At 35.6% G+C, this 19,108-nt stretch overlaps 1 long non-coding RNA gene across 1 annotated transcript in view; it reads left to right on the forward strand.

Annotated features, from left to right (window-relative positions):
* Positions 1-19,108, forward strand: part of LOC119867522 — a 125,788-nt gene that overhangs the window by 101,042 nt on the left and 5,638 nt on the right. Inside the window, exons 4-5 of the long non-coding RNA XR_005383973.1 lie at positions 5,147-5,265; positions 16,774-16,858. This is a non-coding gene — a long non-coding RNA (uncharacterized LOC119867522). The remainder of the gene's footprint in view (positions 1-5,146; positions 5,266-16,773; positions 16,859-19,108) is intronic.

The following is a 19,108-nucleotide window of genomic DNA, read 5'->3' on the forward strand; positions in this document are numbered from 1 at the left end:
TCTCTGTGATTTCTGATGAAATATCTATTACACTTTCTTCTACAAGTAAAGTGTCATTTCTCTCTCATTGCCTTAAAGATTTTTCTTTTGTCTTAACTTTTCAGAAATTTGACTAAAATATGTCTTGGTGTGGATTTCTTTGGATTTAATTTGCTTGGGTTTTACTCAGCTTCTTGGATCTAGAGTTATGTCTTTGTCAAATTTGGGAAATTTTCAGTTTTATTTCTTTGAACACATTTTCAGTCTCACTGTATTTTTTTCTATCCTCTAAGACATTGACATTTGACACAATATTATGCCTTTGTTATATTTCTGTATATCTCTAAAGCTCCATTCTTTTCTTATTTCTCTCTTTTTAAAAATTTTGTTTTGTTTTAATTTTCTTCTAGTCTATTGTTTCTGTTGTTCAGCTGGGTAATTTCTATTGTTCTATCTTCCAATTTATAGGATTCTTTCTCCTCTCCATTCCATTTTTTAGTCCTATCTATTGAGATCTTTCTTTCTTTCTTTCTTTCTTTCTTTCTTTCTTTCTTTCTTTCTTTCCTTTCTTTCTTTTTTGAGTATTTTATTTATTTATTTGAGAGGGAGAGGGAGCACTACCATGGGGGGTGGGGCAGAGGGAGAGGAAGAAGCAGACTCCCTGCTGAGCAGGGAGCGAGACATGGGGCTTGATCACAGAATTCTGAGAACATGACCTGAGATGAAGGCAGATACTTAACCAAATGAGCCACTCAGGCACCCCTCTATTGAGATTTTCAGTTATTGTGTTCTTCAGTTCTCAAATTTCCATTTGGTTCTTCTTTATATTTTCTATTTCTTTGCTGAGACTCTATTATTTCATTTGCTTGTTTGTAATTGTTCATTAAAGTAATTTTATTATGGCTGGCTTAAAATCTTAGATAATTCTAACATCTCTAGAATCTTGGTGTTGGCATTTATTGATCCAGTTTTTCAATCCTTTTGAGATCTTCCTAGTTGCTGGTATAATGAGTAATTTTCTACTGAAACCTGGACATTTTGTATATTGTGTTAAGACTCTGGATCTTATGTAAACATTATATTTTAGATGCTTTCCTTTGACACTATTTTGGAAAGGGAAAGGGGGTGGGGGGAAAATACCTTTTACTACTCAGTGCAAGTAGAAGTCCCAGTTTATTACCACCTGGCTTCCAATGACTCAAAAGTGAGAGGTGCATGCCTCCTTACTTTGTGCAGGATGGGAGTTCTAGCTCTTCATTGGTACAGATTGGCAGAGGTGTAGGTGTGCCTTTTTACTCTTCCCACATGGCGTTCATGGACATCATGTGGGGTTGCCTCATTATCATTGGTTGGTGGTAGAAGTCTTGACTCTCTGATAAGCCTCCTCTGACATCACCTCAGTGGGAAGATGAAAAAACACCTCACTACAGCCTATTGAAGGGGAAAGCCTAGGCTCCTCCTTCATTCTTTGGTGTCATAGGTAGGGGTTAGGGTTACATTTTTTCTATGATGTCTGACCATAGCGAGACAGTAATTTTCTGAAAGTTTTCTGTATTGTTAGGCTGTCTTTTCCTAATCATTTGACTAGAGAATCTCCTTCTAAAATCTGAATTATTTGATATCACTTAATATTGCTCTACTGGTCATCAGACTTTCTTTACTTAAATTGCTTAGTCCTTTTTTTCTGTCTCTGTTCTTCATTTTGGATAATTTATACTGCTAGGTTTTTAGTTCAATAATTTTCTAATTATGTAATCTGCTGATAATACTATTTAGTGAACTTTCCATTTCAGATCTTATATCCTTCTTCTCTAGAAGTTCCATTTGGTAGTTTTTTATATCTTTTATTTTTATCCTCACTAAATGCACATTAGTCTTTAAATCATCAGGCATATTAGATTTATTTATGGTGCTATTTTAATGTCCTTATCTATTGATTTCATTATCTCTATTATTTTTAAGTCTGTTTTGAAATAAATTTTCTCTTCAATATGGGTCACATTTGATTACATTTTCACATGCTTATTAACTTTTTATGGAATGTTGGACATTATTTATTTTATATTGTTGAATGCTAGCTTCGGTCTCCTTTAGAAAGTATTGTGCTTTCTTTCTGGGTGCCAAGTTAAGTTACTTGATCCTGTCAAGTGCTTTTTTGAATCTTTGTTAGGGTAAATCTAGAATAGACTTTACTCTGGGGTTAAATTAGTCCTACTACTGAGTCATAGCCCTTTAGGGATATTTAATGAAATCCCCTATATGTTCAACAATACTTTCACAGTCCAGCTGCTAAGAAGTGATTCCTGGCCCTGTGTGCTTTGGGAGTTGTTTGGCTTAGAGCTTCACTAATTCTTCTTTGTTCTTGCCTGGCCTCAGGGAGACTTACCCTATGTATATATGCAATAATATTTAATCAGAGATTCAAGAGGATTGGCATACAGATTTCTGGAGTGATTCTCTCTGTCTCCCTCTCTCTTTCTGTAACACTCTCCTCTCCACCTCCCCTTGCCCCTTCTAGCACTCCACATATTCTAATTTCCTTGATAATCATGAGCTCTGATTTGTCTCTTTAATTTAGCAGGATCACTGAGCTCTCTTTTGATTTCTCCTTGTGTACTGTAACCCAGAAATGGTCTCCAGCAGAACTCAAAACAGTAATTTAGCTTACTTTTGTTTCTCTTCACTCGGGATTCCCATTTCTGTGCTGTTTGTTGTCCATTATATGCAAACAGTTGTTTCATGTATTTTTACTCTAGTTTTCTAGTTGCTTTGGTAGAAGGTAAGCCCAATCATTGTTACTCTTTCAAGATCATGAGCCAAATTTGAACAGGGGCCATTTAAGTGCTACATATAAAGGATACTGCCTTTTAACTCTACACAAAAGAAGCATTAGAAATTTGACTGAGAATATTACTTGTGTCCCACATGCTACTTTTAAATGTCCTTCTATGTCCTGCAGCTGAGAATAAAATCTGTTTTACCAAATGCTGCATTATAGAAGGTTTATTTTTTAGTTCTTCCTTGCCTAATTCAAATGGGTTAAGACAACAGTTATAATCAGTCCCCAAAACAAAAGGGACTTTTGACAGCAGTAGGACTTGCTGTAGGGAGGTTATATCTAGCCATCTTCTTGAGGAGTAAACCCTCATATTTGGAAACTTGGGCATCAAGATGGCATTCGAGAATAGATAATTAAAGTACATTTAGAATATAGGTTCTCAGAGACAGTGGTCAATGAGAAGAACATCAATGATCATTGTAATTTTGCATCTGGTGTTAGGGACTCTTCACTTTCCAAAGTCTAGAGAAGGAGTTATCTATCCCATTGTCCTGAGAATTGGTAGTAGGGGATACAGATTAAATAAATTAAGTTTCTGATATAAATGTAGCTGTGTAAATCTCTTGACCTGGGACAAAACATACAGATGCAATAAAGAAAACAAAACCAAAAATGTCCATCAAATTTTCTTTTGTGTGAAGTTAAGGGGCATATTGAATTTGCAGACTCAAATGTAAGAGTTTCTTAGAAAACTCATACTGGGAAGAAGTAACATAAGGAGAAAAGGAACATGGAAGGTTAAAAAAAGAAGGAAGGTAAAGATGAGGATAGAAATTAGTGAAGTAGAGGATAGAGAAACAAGAAAGAAAATTAATAAGACCAACAGTTGTTTTTTTTTTTTTTTTAAACAATCAATACAGCTGACAAACTGTTAGATTGGCAAAGGAAAAAAGAGAGATAACTCAAATGACTAGGATCAAAAGTGAGAGTGAACATCACTACTGACTTTAGGAAATTTTTTGAAAAGAGGGAAAAGGTAATACGAGGAACAACTGATCACAACAAATTAGATAACTTAGATGAAATGAACAAATTCCAAGAATGACAATTACTATTGGAATTGGATTCTGAAAAAATTGAAAATCCAGTTATATATATAATAAGTAAAGAGATAAAATTAGTTATTTTGCAACTTCCCAAAAAATAAAAAGCTCAGGCCCGGATGGTTTCAATGGTGAATTATACCAAAAAGAATTTATTTAAATTTAAAAGAACTATTCTATTTTTCAAACAAATTCTTTGAAAATAGAAAAGAGAAGAGAACACTTCCCAGTTCATTCAATGAAATCAGAATCACCCTGATACCAATACCGGACAGCAGTATCACAGGAAAGAAAACCATAGACAAATATATTTTATGAATGTAGATGTAAAAATCCTAAACAAAATATTAGGAAGCCAAATCCAACAACATATAGAAGGATTATACACTATAGTCATTTAAGATTTATCTTAGGAAAACAAGGTTGGTTCAACTTCTGAAAATCAATTAATGCTATATGCCATATCAACAGAATAAAGTACAAAAATCACATGGTAGTCTCAATAGGTGTAGGAAGAAAACCAACAACACCTGACAAAATCAAGGATCCTTTCACGATATAAGAACTCAACAAACTAGAAATGTTTGAGGACAACTTCCTCAACCTGATAAAGGGAACCTATGAAAAACCCACAGCTAACATTACTGGTAATAGTGAATACTGAAGCCTTTCCCTCTAAGATCAGGAACAAGACAAGGATGTGTGTTCATGCCACTTCTCTTCAACATTATACTCTAGGCTTTACAGTGGTTCATTACAGCCTGGAAGATCTGAACTAAACTCCATCTCCACAACAGCTATGGCTAAGACTCTTCCATGTTGCTTCAGCCTACCTTCTCCTCACACTGTGGTTGTTTATCTAAAGGAAAAAGTGACCCAGGGGAGGTTTTACCTCTGAGAATGATTCTGATGCCCAAAGAAGTGGAAAGGGTTGAGAGAGAAGGGGAAAATGCAAAGGTGTATGATAGAGTTCAAGCTGACTCTGTTGAACTTTGGGTATCAGAGGGCTGAAGGCATGCTTTTGAGAACAGTGAATTAAGCCAATTCTTTTTTGGCTCTGCTCCATGTTTATATTCGTTTATATTTTGGAGTTCATATCACAAAATGGAAACTTTTTTTTGGAAATAGTTCCATCTGAAAGTGGGAAAAGCCTTTTCAGAGTCCTTACCATCTTTATATGAGAATCCCCATGGCCCCAGTGCCCTCTTTACCTTCCCCCCCTTCCACTTTGCATATCTTTCTGAAGTTAATGAATTATAAACTACCACTGCTTAATTGCTTTCAGAGATGGACCCCTGCACAGGTGGGAATGGATATGCCCACATCTGTCAGAGTGAGAATGGTGTGGCCAGGTGTTCTGTCGCCCAGGGTACCAGCTGTCTGAAGACAAAAAGGCCTGTGGAGGTAGGAGGTTGAAGATGATGGCTTAATTGTGTAATTGTTTGAAATTTTGTGGTAATTCAGTTTTGAATAGTCAGAACAGCTAGGAGAAAGGCATTTTCATTTATGCTTTAAAAAGAACATTTATATTCTCATTTGATCATTCTGAAAGGTATGTTTATGAAACTATAAAAACTCAGTGAAATTTTTAGTTACAAAAAATAGTCTGGTATAATTTCAGAATTAATGCCTTTTGTTTTTTGTTTCTCATTATGAAGTGAATTCCAGAATTAATATTCAAAATCTTCCATAACTACACAGAGAGTTTTTTTATTATAGGCTGCAGAACGTGGAGGATAACCTTTGAAACGCAAGTGTGTGCAAATGAGTGTTCTCAGAAGTTAGAAATAATTAAAACCAAAAAGAAAGAAACTATAAATACAAGGTTACATATTTCTGTTTCCTAGAAATAGCAAAACAGACATACTTCAATTTGAAGATGAAAGTGACAAATTACTGCATAACCAGAACTAATAAATGAAATCATTCCTGTGGGACAGTCTTTGTTTTATTAACTTCAGAGAAATCACAGAATCCTTCATTTTTATCATGACATTTTCATGAAACGAGAAACAGTTTATTTGGATTAATTATGAAAATACCAAAATATTTCCTGGCTTATGGGATGGATAAACACTTTGAGAAATTGAAAAAGGTTTAGATATAAAAATTCCCGTTTATTTTTTTTTCTTTAAACCAAAACTAAGATATAATTTTCTGTTGATTGTGTTAATGTGCTTTTCTGACAGAGAACATTTCTGCTTTGGTCCTCTGTTTGCACAGCATTTGCCTAACCTTTCTGGCACAGAATAGGATCTTATTAAATATTTGTGGAGAATTGACAAAGATAGATAGATAGATAGATAGATAGATAGATAGATAGATAGATAGGTGATAGATGTGGAGGTGACATGCAGGACAGTACAGGAGGAAGCAGTAGTTAGGAAAATGTTGAGACCTATCAACGTGAAGAGAAGGAGCAGGGACTACTTGAGCTATGGAATGAGGTTATACTGAATGGAACTGCCTCTTGGTGTCAGAAGAAAGAGGAGGCATCCTTGTGCAAATTGCACTGCCCCATGGCATTCAGGTAGAGCACACTGTGGATTGCTACACAGGGGGGGCCCCCAACCTGCCTTGTCCACATGTCCTGGCTACCTTAAATCAGGGAGATATCATTTTTGCTTAAGAATATAAGATACATCCTGGATGGCTCAATTGGTGAAGTGTCCAACTCTTGATTTTGGCTCTGGTGATCTCATGAGTCATGGGATCAAGCCAACAAGGGGCCCCTTGGTCAAAGGGAGTCTACTTGAAGCTTCCCTCCCTCTGCCCCTCCCCCCATGTATGTACACATGTGCACACACTCTCTCTCAAATAAATAAATAATAAATCTTTTTTAAAAAAGAATGTGATATAGATTCCTAAAGACAAATTACAATGACTTCTACCTGTATTATTAGGGGAGAGATAAAGTATAATTTTTAGTTATTTTCTTTATTTGCTCCCAATTAATAAATACTTGTAGGTTCCCATGGATAGAAGTCTTTGAGAGCATTAGACCAACACTTTAGTTAATATCATTAGCAGTTGGTTTATTCGCAAATATGGTGCCAATGTGGTATTTTACTGTTATGTTTGATGTCTAGGGTTGAGAAGAAGGGAATGCTTTAGCTCATTTTTATAGTTTACAGATAAATCTCAACTTGAGCTCTGAAGACATAGCTGCTATATAACTCTTTCTGCAAATATGAATAAACATGCTGAAGGGCTGGTTCACCGCAGCCATCACTGTTCAAATACAATGGAATCTTTCATCTGTGCCTGCCATCCTGGCTTTGAACTGGGAGCTGATGGAAAACAGTGTTGTGGTAAATGGCAACAAAAGCAGCCCAGGAAACGTGTAGCATTTTACAAATATTAAACAAGAGTACTAAACAAAAGAACCATACTGAATAGCTTGCCAAAGCAGAAGCTCCTAAAATTGTTTTCCACTGGGGTGGAGTGAGAGTGAGATTTTATTTTATTTTTTCAATATTTTATTTAAATTCAATTTGCCAACATATAGCATAATGCTCAACGCTCATCCCACCAAGTGCCCTCCTTAATGCCCATCACCCAATGAAGAGTGGGATGTTAGAAGTAAGTCTAACACCCTCATTGTAATTTGAGGAAACAAGAGACCAGAGTCAATAGACAATAGCTGGCATAATGACCCACAGTGCAGAGAGCAAGGTCTGTCTCAGGGCTTGTGACTTGGGGCTCTTTTGGACGTAAAGCTCTCCTTTGTAAAGAGTCTTCCTACTTTCATCACCTCTGCTATGCAATATTTATTGAACACTAATAACTCCAATGTAAAACTCAATGAGTTTTGAGGTTACCATACCTGACACATCAGATACTCTAATGTGTATGTTTCATGTCCCCTTCCCCTCCCTTCTCCCATTTCTGCTCATTTCCATCATGCCTCTTTAAGCAGTTGCTTCTCACTGTATTCTTCACTGACTCATTCCCCTACCCTTTTACTTCTTTTCTTCCCTGAAGAAAAAAGATGATCCATCTCATCTAAGCTCAGCCTTTCCTCACCTAGGCTCAGTTAGGCAATTTAATATATCTTATTATGAATAGATTAAAATGTTAAATATGCTAAAACTTTAGCTGTTATTAATAACTGTTACAGCTATTTTTTTTGCAGGTCTTCTCCACTGATCCACTACTTAACCTGTAGATAAATAATACATTTCCTGCTTTACTAAGCTTAAAAATGCCTAATATAAATTCCATTTTCTCAACTTCAGTATTTCCCAAATGCACACATTCTCTTCTTCTTCCCTTTGTTTTCAAATGACAGAATATTTTTTTTCTTATTTCTTTGGCTGATTCCTCCGTCTCTTCTTCTTATGTAGTCATGATATAATCAACAATACATTTTCTTTCATCTTTAGACCCTACCTTTCTCCCAGTGACTTCTTCTCTTCTTTCCCTACTTCATATTTATGCCTTAGCAGATAAATTTTGTTGTGCTCAAAGCACAACTCTTTGTTTCAAAGCACAACTCTAAGTTTCTTAACTTTAAGTTTAAAACTTAACTAGTTTTACTTTAAATTCAGGATCACAAATCTCAAATGATTATACAGCATGACTGGACCAATCTACACTATCAGAATATGTCTATTTCCATCCTCATCAAAAATGAATACTGACATCTTCTCTTTCTCTTCCAAGTTTTTATATTATCCCCTTTTTGCCTTTATTCTTAGCTTGTTTCTTACATCATCAAACAAGTGGATGCAAACTATCAGTCAAGTTAACAATTGACCAAAAATACCCCATAGAATCTTATGAAAAAGATTTCACTAATGTTCATATAAAGGAAGTAGTCCTAGGACTACCAAAGGCCATCTTCTCTACTATACTTCAGATTCCATTCTCTCTTATTCTGTCAATATTTTTGCTATTGCAGTTACCTAACAGATCATTCTCAGCATGTCAACTTGGTACAGTATCTCTTATCTTTAAAGTACCCTCCTATGACCCCACCCCTCCTAAGCTTCAATCTGAACCTCTTCACATTAAAATTTTTCATCTCTTAGCCAATGTTCCCTCCTCATCTTGCACTCTCTTATCATCCCTGACTAATCAGATCTCCATCTCTACCCAAACATGATCACTCATAACTTCCATGCTTGTAAATATCTCTGGTTTTATCCTACTTGACCTCTCATCAGCATTCCACACAATGGACTAATCTCTGTTTTTTCTTGAAATGCTTTCTTTCTCATTCATGTTTTCACATTTTTCTGGTTTTCCTCTCAATCTCTACCCCCTCTTTCAATGTCCAATTTACATTTCGTTTCTCTTCTTCCTTTAACTTCATGTGAATATATCAGAGTATGTACTCAACATCTCCACTTGCTTGACTGGTAGACATTACAAACTTAGCAGGCCCAAAACAGAACTGCTGATTTCCAGTTTCAGTTCCAAAGATGCTCTTCCCAGTTCTCCACATCTTAGGAAACTATCAATTCAGTATTGGACAAAAACTCAAATACACAAAATTAGTTAAGTGCCAGCACTAGGACTTGAACTGGGGTCCTTAGGTTCCAAATATGCAGTCCTTTTAACTTTCTCCTGTACTTGAATATGTCATATATCTACTTAACAATTTAATCAAGGAAGAAGAATAATGATCATGATAAATAAACAATTGTGTGTTCTTCTGTAAGCTTTCTCATGAAGAGACATTCTTAGGGTCACTAAATTCTTCATTCTCCTCCATTGCACAAAATGCTGTTTCTTTAATGCTTGGGTGGCTAGTGTAGCCTTGAAGTCTGATGGTATATTTCTATCGCTTAAACACAAGGCAATTTTACTATGGTGATATTTGTCTTTTAAAGAGCAAACTAAATAAGACAGGAGAGAAGAATTAACTACTAATTAGGATACAACTTCTGAAGTGAATCTTTCTTTCAGTGCCCTGAGGAGTCCTTTCAAGCAGAGAGAAATGTGGATGGGTTTTTCTTTCTTATTAATATTTTGATTTTTAATGTAGCCAGAGGTTTAAGAGAGGAGTATATTTTACAAGTGTCTGAAATAAAATCTCTTGCAATCTGACGGTGCGTTTTCAGTTATCATGACAGAGGGGGCTATTATTGCTAATGACTTATGAGGTACAAGCTTTCTGTAGAATTTATTTAGGAAGGAAATTTGCCCTAGAGTAGAATACATTTGGTAGAAGTGTATTTTTACATTTATTTCCCTTATGTGAATATTTGGCTAAGTTCTTTGTGCAGCTCTCACTAGACCTCAATATTTACTAACTGACACACTAAACTTTCTTGGTGAAAACTGGTGTTTTGAGTTGTTTCAAAACCTGTAGGTGGAGTAAGTGTTTTCAGAACATGGTAATTTTTAAGAATGAATTATGTGTCTTTCAGATAAAAGTATACTTTAGGAAAATATTATTTTACCTTTTCCCTAGGAAAACAATATTTTGTATTTATATAATTTCTCCTCAGAGGCTCTCCAAACACTGTATAGCATAAACATTAAATGTTCCTAGAGTGCTATACATGAGCCATTAGTATTTTGTGATTAGAAATTGGAAGAGTCCAGATCCAGCATGGTTAAGACTTCCTCCAAATTACCAAGCAATATATAGTCGAACTTAAATTCTATATATATTTAATGTATATTTAATATGTTGAGTAAGTAATGATTATTGCTACCTGTGAGAAACTACAAAGATCATTTTTTAAAGTTTTTTTAGAGTATATATTTTTTTAAATTAAGATGGTTGAGAATTATTAATACCTGTATCAAGAACACAAAATCTCAGCTTACTTCTAGTGGGCAGTTATAGATCTAAGTACATACTTGTTTTAGTCCCATGCATTTTTTAATAAGATCACAGCAATGTAATTTATATTTAAATTAAATTACCACCAGCAGTCTTAGAACTTCATTGTCCACAGGAAATAACAAGAATAGAAGCCAAAATTTAAACTACATCTCCCTAAAGAGTATATGCTAGTGTATTGTAAAAAATATATCAGTGTTCTTCATTATTTCAATCTTTGCTTTAGCTTTTTTTTTTTTTTTTTTTTGCTTTAGCTTTCTAATTCCTCAGTGCTAAAGTAGCTGTTTCTAAACCCAAAGGGGTTCTTATTTTCAGTAACAAATTGATTAGCATAATCCTTCCTTTTGTTTATTCAATCACTTAAAACCTATTTTTGAACATCTGTTGTGAGCTGAGTAATGCAAGATGATGGTGGCATAGAGGGATGAACACAATGACAGGGTTGTGCCCTGCATGCTCTGGGAACACATAAGGCGGCTGCCTACCTTTAACTAGAGGCTGGGGATCAGGGAGGATCTATGCTATAACTGTACAGGAACTATAGCAGAGATCTAGGCAGTTTGAATGATAATATAGGCCTTTAAAGGATGCCACAATCCCAAGTACCCTTGTCCTGTTCTTTCCCGTCTTTCTTCTTCCAGAACTAAGAATGGAAAGAAATGAACCAGTGTAGACACTCTTCATTAAGAGGAAGTGTGCCCAAACAATACAAATGAAGAAGAACCAATGGTGGCCAATGGTGAAAATAGCAGAGTACCCAAATTCCATATTTTAAAAATATTTTGTTTATTTATGAGAGAGAGAGAGAGAGAGACCAGAGGGAAGAACAAAGGGAGAGGGACAAGCAGACTCCCTGCTAAGCGCAGAGCCCAATGCTGGTGCTCAAACTCATGAGCCTGAGATTGTGACCTAAGTCGAAATCAAGAGTTGGACACTTAACCAACTGAGCCACCCAGGCACTCCCCAAATTCTATATTTTAACAGTGATTCAAATCATTATTTATTTCTCATTTCCTCATTAGGAAATGATGGATTATAATGCCTGTGTACTCAGGACAATTAATATCCATATGCTGAGACCGATGTCCCCCCAAAATACTTCCAACTAGTAGCATGTACTGGGATCAGCAAATTGTTTTTCAAAGTAATAGTATGTTTATGTAATAAGTGACACTCATATACATCAAAACTGATTAGCACAGCAACATGATACTAGTCACATATGATCAGCTCATTCATTGCTTTTGTGTTCATGCTTTTGTTCTAAAGCTATTTTTAAAAGTATTTTCATGTACTTATAGCCTCTAAAAAGGACAGATAATAACATACCATTAGCTTGAGAACAGATGTGTCAATTGGCAAACGACCTATTTGCGTTCTGATCATTTGATTCAATATGCATATTTTTTTTATATCCTGAAAATACTATGAATTCCCAGAGGTAACTGTCTTTTAAGAAGAGTGTTAATAATCACTGGTGGATTCATTACTTTTCTGCATCACTTTACCAATTTGACATTATTCATAGGTTTATTAGTATTTTGATATGGTATAGACATTTACAATGCCTAATTGCTGGCAGACTTTTACTTTTATATGTGTAGAGTGTTGATAAATTTCCAATGAAATTTGTCATCTTCCTAACAGAGAGTGTACCCATTATTGACATATATTCAGGTTTCTCTGTTGTTATGCTAATAACTCTCTTTCACTTGTTTTGGAAAGGATTTGAATTGGAAATTGTCAATTGCTGTGAAGAGAACAATTGTAGTTGTTCCCATTACTGTGAACGTGTACTTGGGGCAGGGGGTGGCCATTGTTCCTGCAATCAGAGACATCAGCTTGATTCAGATGAGAAAACATGCATAGGTAATGTATGGTAAATGTCATCTTCAGAATTTGACCAGGATTCATTTAGCCCTTTCCTCTCTAATACATACTTAGAGCTGTAAATATGAGCCATGTCTCTCAAAACTGCAAGGAGAATTAAATTGAATAGTATCTCTGGCTACTGGGCAAATGCAAAAGAAAGATTACTTGGCAGAAGACATCATTATGTTTAAATGGTTACTTTGAAATTAAAGGAGACTTAAAACATTTTAACAAAATATGTGGACTTAACAGTTTTATGTCAAGAAAATATTGCATAGACTACCTAACCATTCAATGTCATTTGAAATTCAAACAGCACATGTACCTTACTTTACCTCAAGCAGAAACTAAACCATGTGCATTGATGTTTAACTTGGTAATGATTTGGGTGAGTGTTCAACTTTGGTATGGCAAATAACTACATTCCAAAAGAAAACTTTAAAAGATATTATTCTTTGGAAATCCCAGCTCAAACCCATTCTTAATGGATAACATTTTCAACATATTACTAGAACTTTTATCAAATGGGAATCTAAGAATGAACTCCACCCTGACATTGCTCTGTATGAAATGTTTAAACTAGAATATCCCTACAAACAGGGATAGTGAGCATCAAACTGTATTACTATGTACTTTGGTTCTGTGAATCTATAAGCCCCTAAAGCAATTTGTCATTATTCAGGAATTCTGATACCATTCTTTTGTGATACTTTATGTCACCTTTCTTAAAAATTATAATATGATTACTGAAAAAATCTTTGGGGCACCTGGGTGGCTCAGTGTTTGTCTGCCTTTGGCTTAGGTCGTGATCCCGGAATCTTGGGATCAAGTTCCTCATCATGCTCCCTATGGGAGCCTGCTTCTCCCTCTGCCTACGTCTCTGCCTCTTCTCTCTCTCTCTCTCTGTGTGTGTCTCTCATGAATAAATAAATACAATCTTAAAAAAAACAAACAATTTTGACCATTTAATACTAGTCAATAGGATTAGAGACAAATTGAAGTATAATAAAAGAAGAGGTGAATTTCAGAGGTCTAAGTATTTGGGATTTTTTATTTTGGCACTACAATGTGACAGAGTGAACTTAGAGATTTTGAAGTATTCTGGTTTCATAAATTATTTAACCAAAACAATCACATTACATGTTATTTCTTGATCCAACATTGCTTTGTGCATTTTTCCCAGTTACAGTGATTAACTTAATGAAACCAGTTGTTTCTCTTGCCAATTTTTATGTAATGAAAAATAAGTTTATATGTTTCTATCTTGTTAATGTTTTTATCTCTGAAAAATGTAAAGGGCTTCCTTCTTTCCTCCCTCCTTCCCTGCCTTCCTTTCTTCCTACCTATCTTCCCATTTTGATTATTGGATAAGAGAAACTGGAATTTTGCTAAACCTCTGCAACTTACAATCTGGTGTCTTTCCTTATTCTTTGAAAAGTACAATTCAGCAAAGCTATTATTTATAGCTAGACAAAAAATAAATAAATAAATAACATCTGCCAGGGTCAAAATGTGGAAAAGTGCATATTTATGGTATTTCAGCAGTCAACATGATGTTATATTGTTTATGGCTCAAATTTATTTCATTTCGAACAATAAATAATACTCATTCCTTAAGTCCAAATATTCACTAAAGGCAATGATTTGTTCGGAGTGTACACATGCATACTTCGCTTACTTGCCTGAGAGCAGATTAAGGCCATGTATGCTTTGTAAAAACATTCATACATAAAGGAAACTAAATAATTTTTTAGCTTATTCTAAGACTAGTTTTTTAAAATATATTTGAATATACAAATAGATGTGAAAATCAGTCATCCAATCTGCAAATGTTTAGTCTTACCCAAGTGCAAATTTTATTAGAGTTAAAACCTAGAGATGTGTTAATGTAATTTGAAAGACAACTGTCTAAAACGTGACTATCTGATCAGCAATAAAGTCCCTACATTTTAACAATTTTTAATTATTAGAAAATATTTTTAAGATTTATTTATTTATTTTAGAGAAAGCAAATAAACAGGGGCAGGGGCAGAGGGAGAGGGAGAGAATCTCAAGCAGACTCCCCCCTGAGCACTCATTGTTGTGCCTGATGGAAGGCTTGATTCCACAATCCTGATATCATGATCTGAGCCAAAATCATGACCTGGCCACTTCACCAACTGAGTCACCAGGCGCCTCTAGAAAATATTTTTTATTTATACCTTTTGGAGCTTTGTTCAGTGGTTACATATGGGGTAACAGATACAGAAGCTCAAGTAATTTTACTATTTACTTTTGATGCTTCTCTGAAATTAGAGTTAAAATGTCAAATTGTTTTGCCTACTTACAATTAACGTTCTGTTTTTTATTAAGGCTACATTTTTATGTGCAGGTGAATTTCTCTGTAATATTGCAATATTTGGCATATTGGCCTATGTAGGAAAAAATAGAGATGAAGAAAGTTAAAAGGGAAAATAAGCAAGCAAATCTCACCAAATAAGATCAGAAAAAAAAAATCAAGGAATTTGGGAAACATATGATGCAAAAATTGGGGAGACAGGGCATTTTAAGAAAGGCTTATAAGGTGGAAAGGATAGGGTTTCAGGTGAGTTCCAGATTGAGGAAGTTATGGATTAGACAACCTAGAACTAGCCCCAGAGGAATGATAATAGAAGAAGAATCCAAAATGGATCATAAAATGATAAACTAAGAAACTAATTTTCTAATTATGTGATGTAGCTGTGCTTCTAGCTAGTTGAGAACAAGGGAATCCTGAGACCTGTATGTTTAAAGGTTCTGGTGGTATCTGAGAAGACCTTAAAAAAAAAAAAATCTTAAAATTAAAAAAAACCAAAAAACCTAAAGGATAGTGTTTTAGATGAAATGAAACTGAGTTTTTTTAAAAAAGTTTTGGTCTCCTATATTCATGCTCTTTAATCCAAAGGACAAAGAAGGGTTTGATATTAAAAAGGCAAAAATATCATGTAGAATTTTGTGAGCAGCACTACTTATGACATTTGGCAGGCAGAAGAGTGTTTTGTGTCCAAATGACCCTCATTTAGATATTTTATGGTGACCCTTCACCTTGGCTGATTGATTGCATTTTTTCTCTCTTTTTTTCTTATCTGCATTTCTTACATTAGTACCCTTTCTAAGGTTAATTGAGACACTGACCTTTTATATCTGTGGCTGCTCGTGTAGTTACAGAACAGTGAAATTTAGTAAAGTCAGCACTGCAGGCCACCCAACTTAACAGCTCAACAAACAGACGGGGTCAAACTGAACCAAGGGCAAATAGCCAAAAACCCTGACCACACAATCCCCAGGTGTCTAGCCTAAGGAAATAGTGGGTGAAGAGTCTGATGCTACTCCTCAGCCAATTATGCTAGAAATGATCACCTCAAAACTCAGGCCAGATATCATGTAGCGGAAAGGTTCCAATTTGACATCTTCCAGTGCATGTTTATTTTCCTCCAGGCCATTCTGTCTTAGAAAACAACATTCAGGTTTATAGAATTGTAGAATAATAGGTGTTGAAGGAGACTTAAAGACCATCACTTAGAAAACTGTTTATCTGATAGTCCTGCCAGGCTAATGGTGTCACCGGTGGTGATCGAAGCCCCTAGACCCCCCTCACCCATCCAGTCAAAGCATCATCGAAAAATTCAAGCAAATTCCCTGAAATATTGCCATTTAAAACGTAACATTTACAGTGACTTTCTACCCCCTCTGAATTATGGTTACCACATCTCTTGCCAGTCACGTGGAATCCTTTTGCTTGGGGAATGCTCTTTCATGTGAAGTTCTAGAAGAGTAAACACCTTATGGAGGCTAAGACTACCTCCGCTTTGCAGCTATGAAACGCTCACTAAATGGAATTTTTTTGGGTCTTCTCAAGCTGTTTTTGTTGTTGTCATTGTTCTTCAGGCTCTCTGTTGACTCAGTCAGATTGCTGTTTAAACTGGGAAAATAGCAGATAACTCCTTTCCTGTGCTTATAAATGCATTTGGAGATTATTTACATACTTTAAAAATAAATAACAAGCATAAGAAAAAGCAGGAAAGAAACATAAACCCAAATGTGGGCCTCATTCTTTTTGTGTTATAGTTTCTCTAGTTTCTCTGATGTATGTACAGTGTAGCCCTAGAAACAGAAAATGATTTGTAGAACAGTTGTGACTTGGAAGTGAGGCTTATCGATACTTCCCTAGGTTGGTTCAATTCTTGTCCCTTAAATAACAGAAATGTCCTTTTCCCCTTCAGACCTTGATGAATGTGAGAGTGGAGAACGCTGCTGTGCCCAACTCTGTGTCGTCGTCGACTGTTTAGGAAGCTATGAAGGTAACAGGTAGGCTCTATCAGTCCTGATGGTGGTGGATGTGATGGTAAATTCCTGAGATCTAACATGAAACCATTATGTGATGGGGGCATCAAGGCAGAAGGAACCTCTGAGGCCAAGTGTTAGGGGAAGAAAGGGAACATTTTGACACTCTAGGAACTTGGATTTGTACGTGGTTCTACCATTTACTACTATATGAACTGGGACGACCCTAACTGCCCTGAACCTCAGGTCCTCATCAGTAAAGTGAAGACAATAATAGGATCAGTGGATAAATTAGGTAAAGTAATAAATGTAAAGGGCCTAGTACTGTGATTGACATCAAGAAATCACTCCGCTGAAAGTAGTTATTATTATTATAATATTCATTGGCTCATAATCCCTTTTACCTAATTTAATATATATACAGGCAAGTGAGAGGCCGTAGCACACTGCCATAGGAATCACTCATGGCAAGCTTGACTGGAATTAAACATGGTTACTGAAACTCATTTTAATTAGGGAGTTATAGCAAAATGATTCCCAGTTCATGCGCCACAGTCCAAATCTGTACTGAACCCTTTACATATCTGACATTAATCTAGCTAATCCAAGCTTTAAGATGAGTCATTTTACAATCTTCTAACTTATTTTTTTTAAGATTATTTATTTATTTATTCATGAGAGACACAGAGAGAGGCAGAGACATAGGCAGAGGGAGAATGAGGCTCCCTGTGGAGAGCCCGATGTGGGACTCGAACTCAAGACCCTGGGACCACAACCTGAGCCAAAGGCAGACGCTCAACCAATGAGCCACCCGGGCATCCCGTAATCTTCTAACTTATTTGTTAAAATTGATTCACTTACCTTTCAGATGCTTTCTAAATATGTATATATATTTAAATATCATAGGAAATTTAGGTGAGTAGGATTAATTCACCCTTTTTAATACTATTATGAATGGCTCATATAAGTCATTGCTGTAATTTATTTCTTAAAGTTTATCTTAAATATACAACCTTTAAATTTTCATTTAGGATCAATATTATTATCTTGAACCATGTTTTTTTTTAAATAAAAGCAAAGATTAGAGAATTGATATCTATTTCAATAATGGTAAAATCATGTATGAAGGCTTTAATGCCTCAGAGAGAATAGTGTTTCTTTGCTTAAAGAAATAAATTACTGCACTCTGTTGAGGATGATAGATATGTTTCTTCATACAGATAGCCAAGCTTCCCAGCCTTGCAATGTAGATAATAGCAAAGAATGCAAAACTATATCTATATATTCTAAACACAGTAGAGTATATTACCATTTGCCACATTCCATCCAATTAGCAGGGCCAAAAAAAATTGAATTTCATGTACCATCTGCTTTTAAGTAGAGTGAGCCAAGAGATGATTGTATGGCGTGAATGTACATACTTGGGTACACACATCCAAATGGAAAAGGTATCCAAAATCTGAAGCAAAACTTAGAAACCCAGCTTTATAAATGAACTTTTAGTATCATAAACACGCTGACCAGGGTTTGGGCTCAGATGTGGACATATATGCCATCAGTTAAGCCAAATGAGACCAAGGCTGGGGCTCTTTCATTTCTAAAATTCTCCACAAGCCTTGTACGGAATTACACATGGAGTAATGCTTCACCATAGATACTGAATAATTCAAGAGTGATGAACATTCTACAAAGTGGTGCACTCAGACCATTGAATTTTTTTTTTTAAGTTGTAAATTCTTCATCAAAATCGTGTGATCAAGAATTCAGGAAGAACTTGTCTGTGTAGATGAACTACAGTAAACTTGGAAATGAGTGGAGGAAAAGTAACTGGCAGGGTATACTTGAGGAAGAATTCAGGGACTTTGCCTTCTATACGGCAAACCCTTAGTATATAGCCTGATAGAGGTGACAAGGGGAGAAGAATTATGCCCATGAGGTCATAATGTCTATTTGATCTCTCCACACCTAAAAGCAGACATTATTTAAATTGTCCTAGACACAGAGGAGAGTCTGTCTGGATGTCAGTATAGTCTATGACCAGCTGTGTATTAATTCTGTGGGGACATAAGACTGTCCCCACAGAAGGCTGCAGAAGAAGAAGGCTGCAGAATTGGAAGTGATGGGAAAACTTGCATCTGTAAGTCCCTGTGAAGAATGTTATTGTATTTCTTCTAAACTACTTCAACCCTTATTTTGTTCTTGGAGAGCAACGGAGACCACATGTCCCTTACCTCAACCTGCCCTCCCCCATTCTGTCTTCACAGACTGAGCTCT

Source organism: Canis lupus, chromosome 34 (assembly GCF_011100685.1).
Source record: "Canis lupus familiaris isolate Mischka breed German Shepherd chromosome 34, alternate assembly UU_Cfam_GSD_1.0, whole genome shotgun sequence".
NCBI lineage: Eukaryota > Metazoa > Chordata > Mammalia > Carnivora > Canidae > Canis > Canis lupus.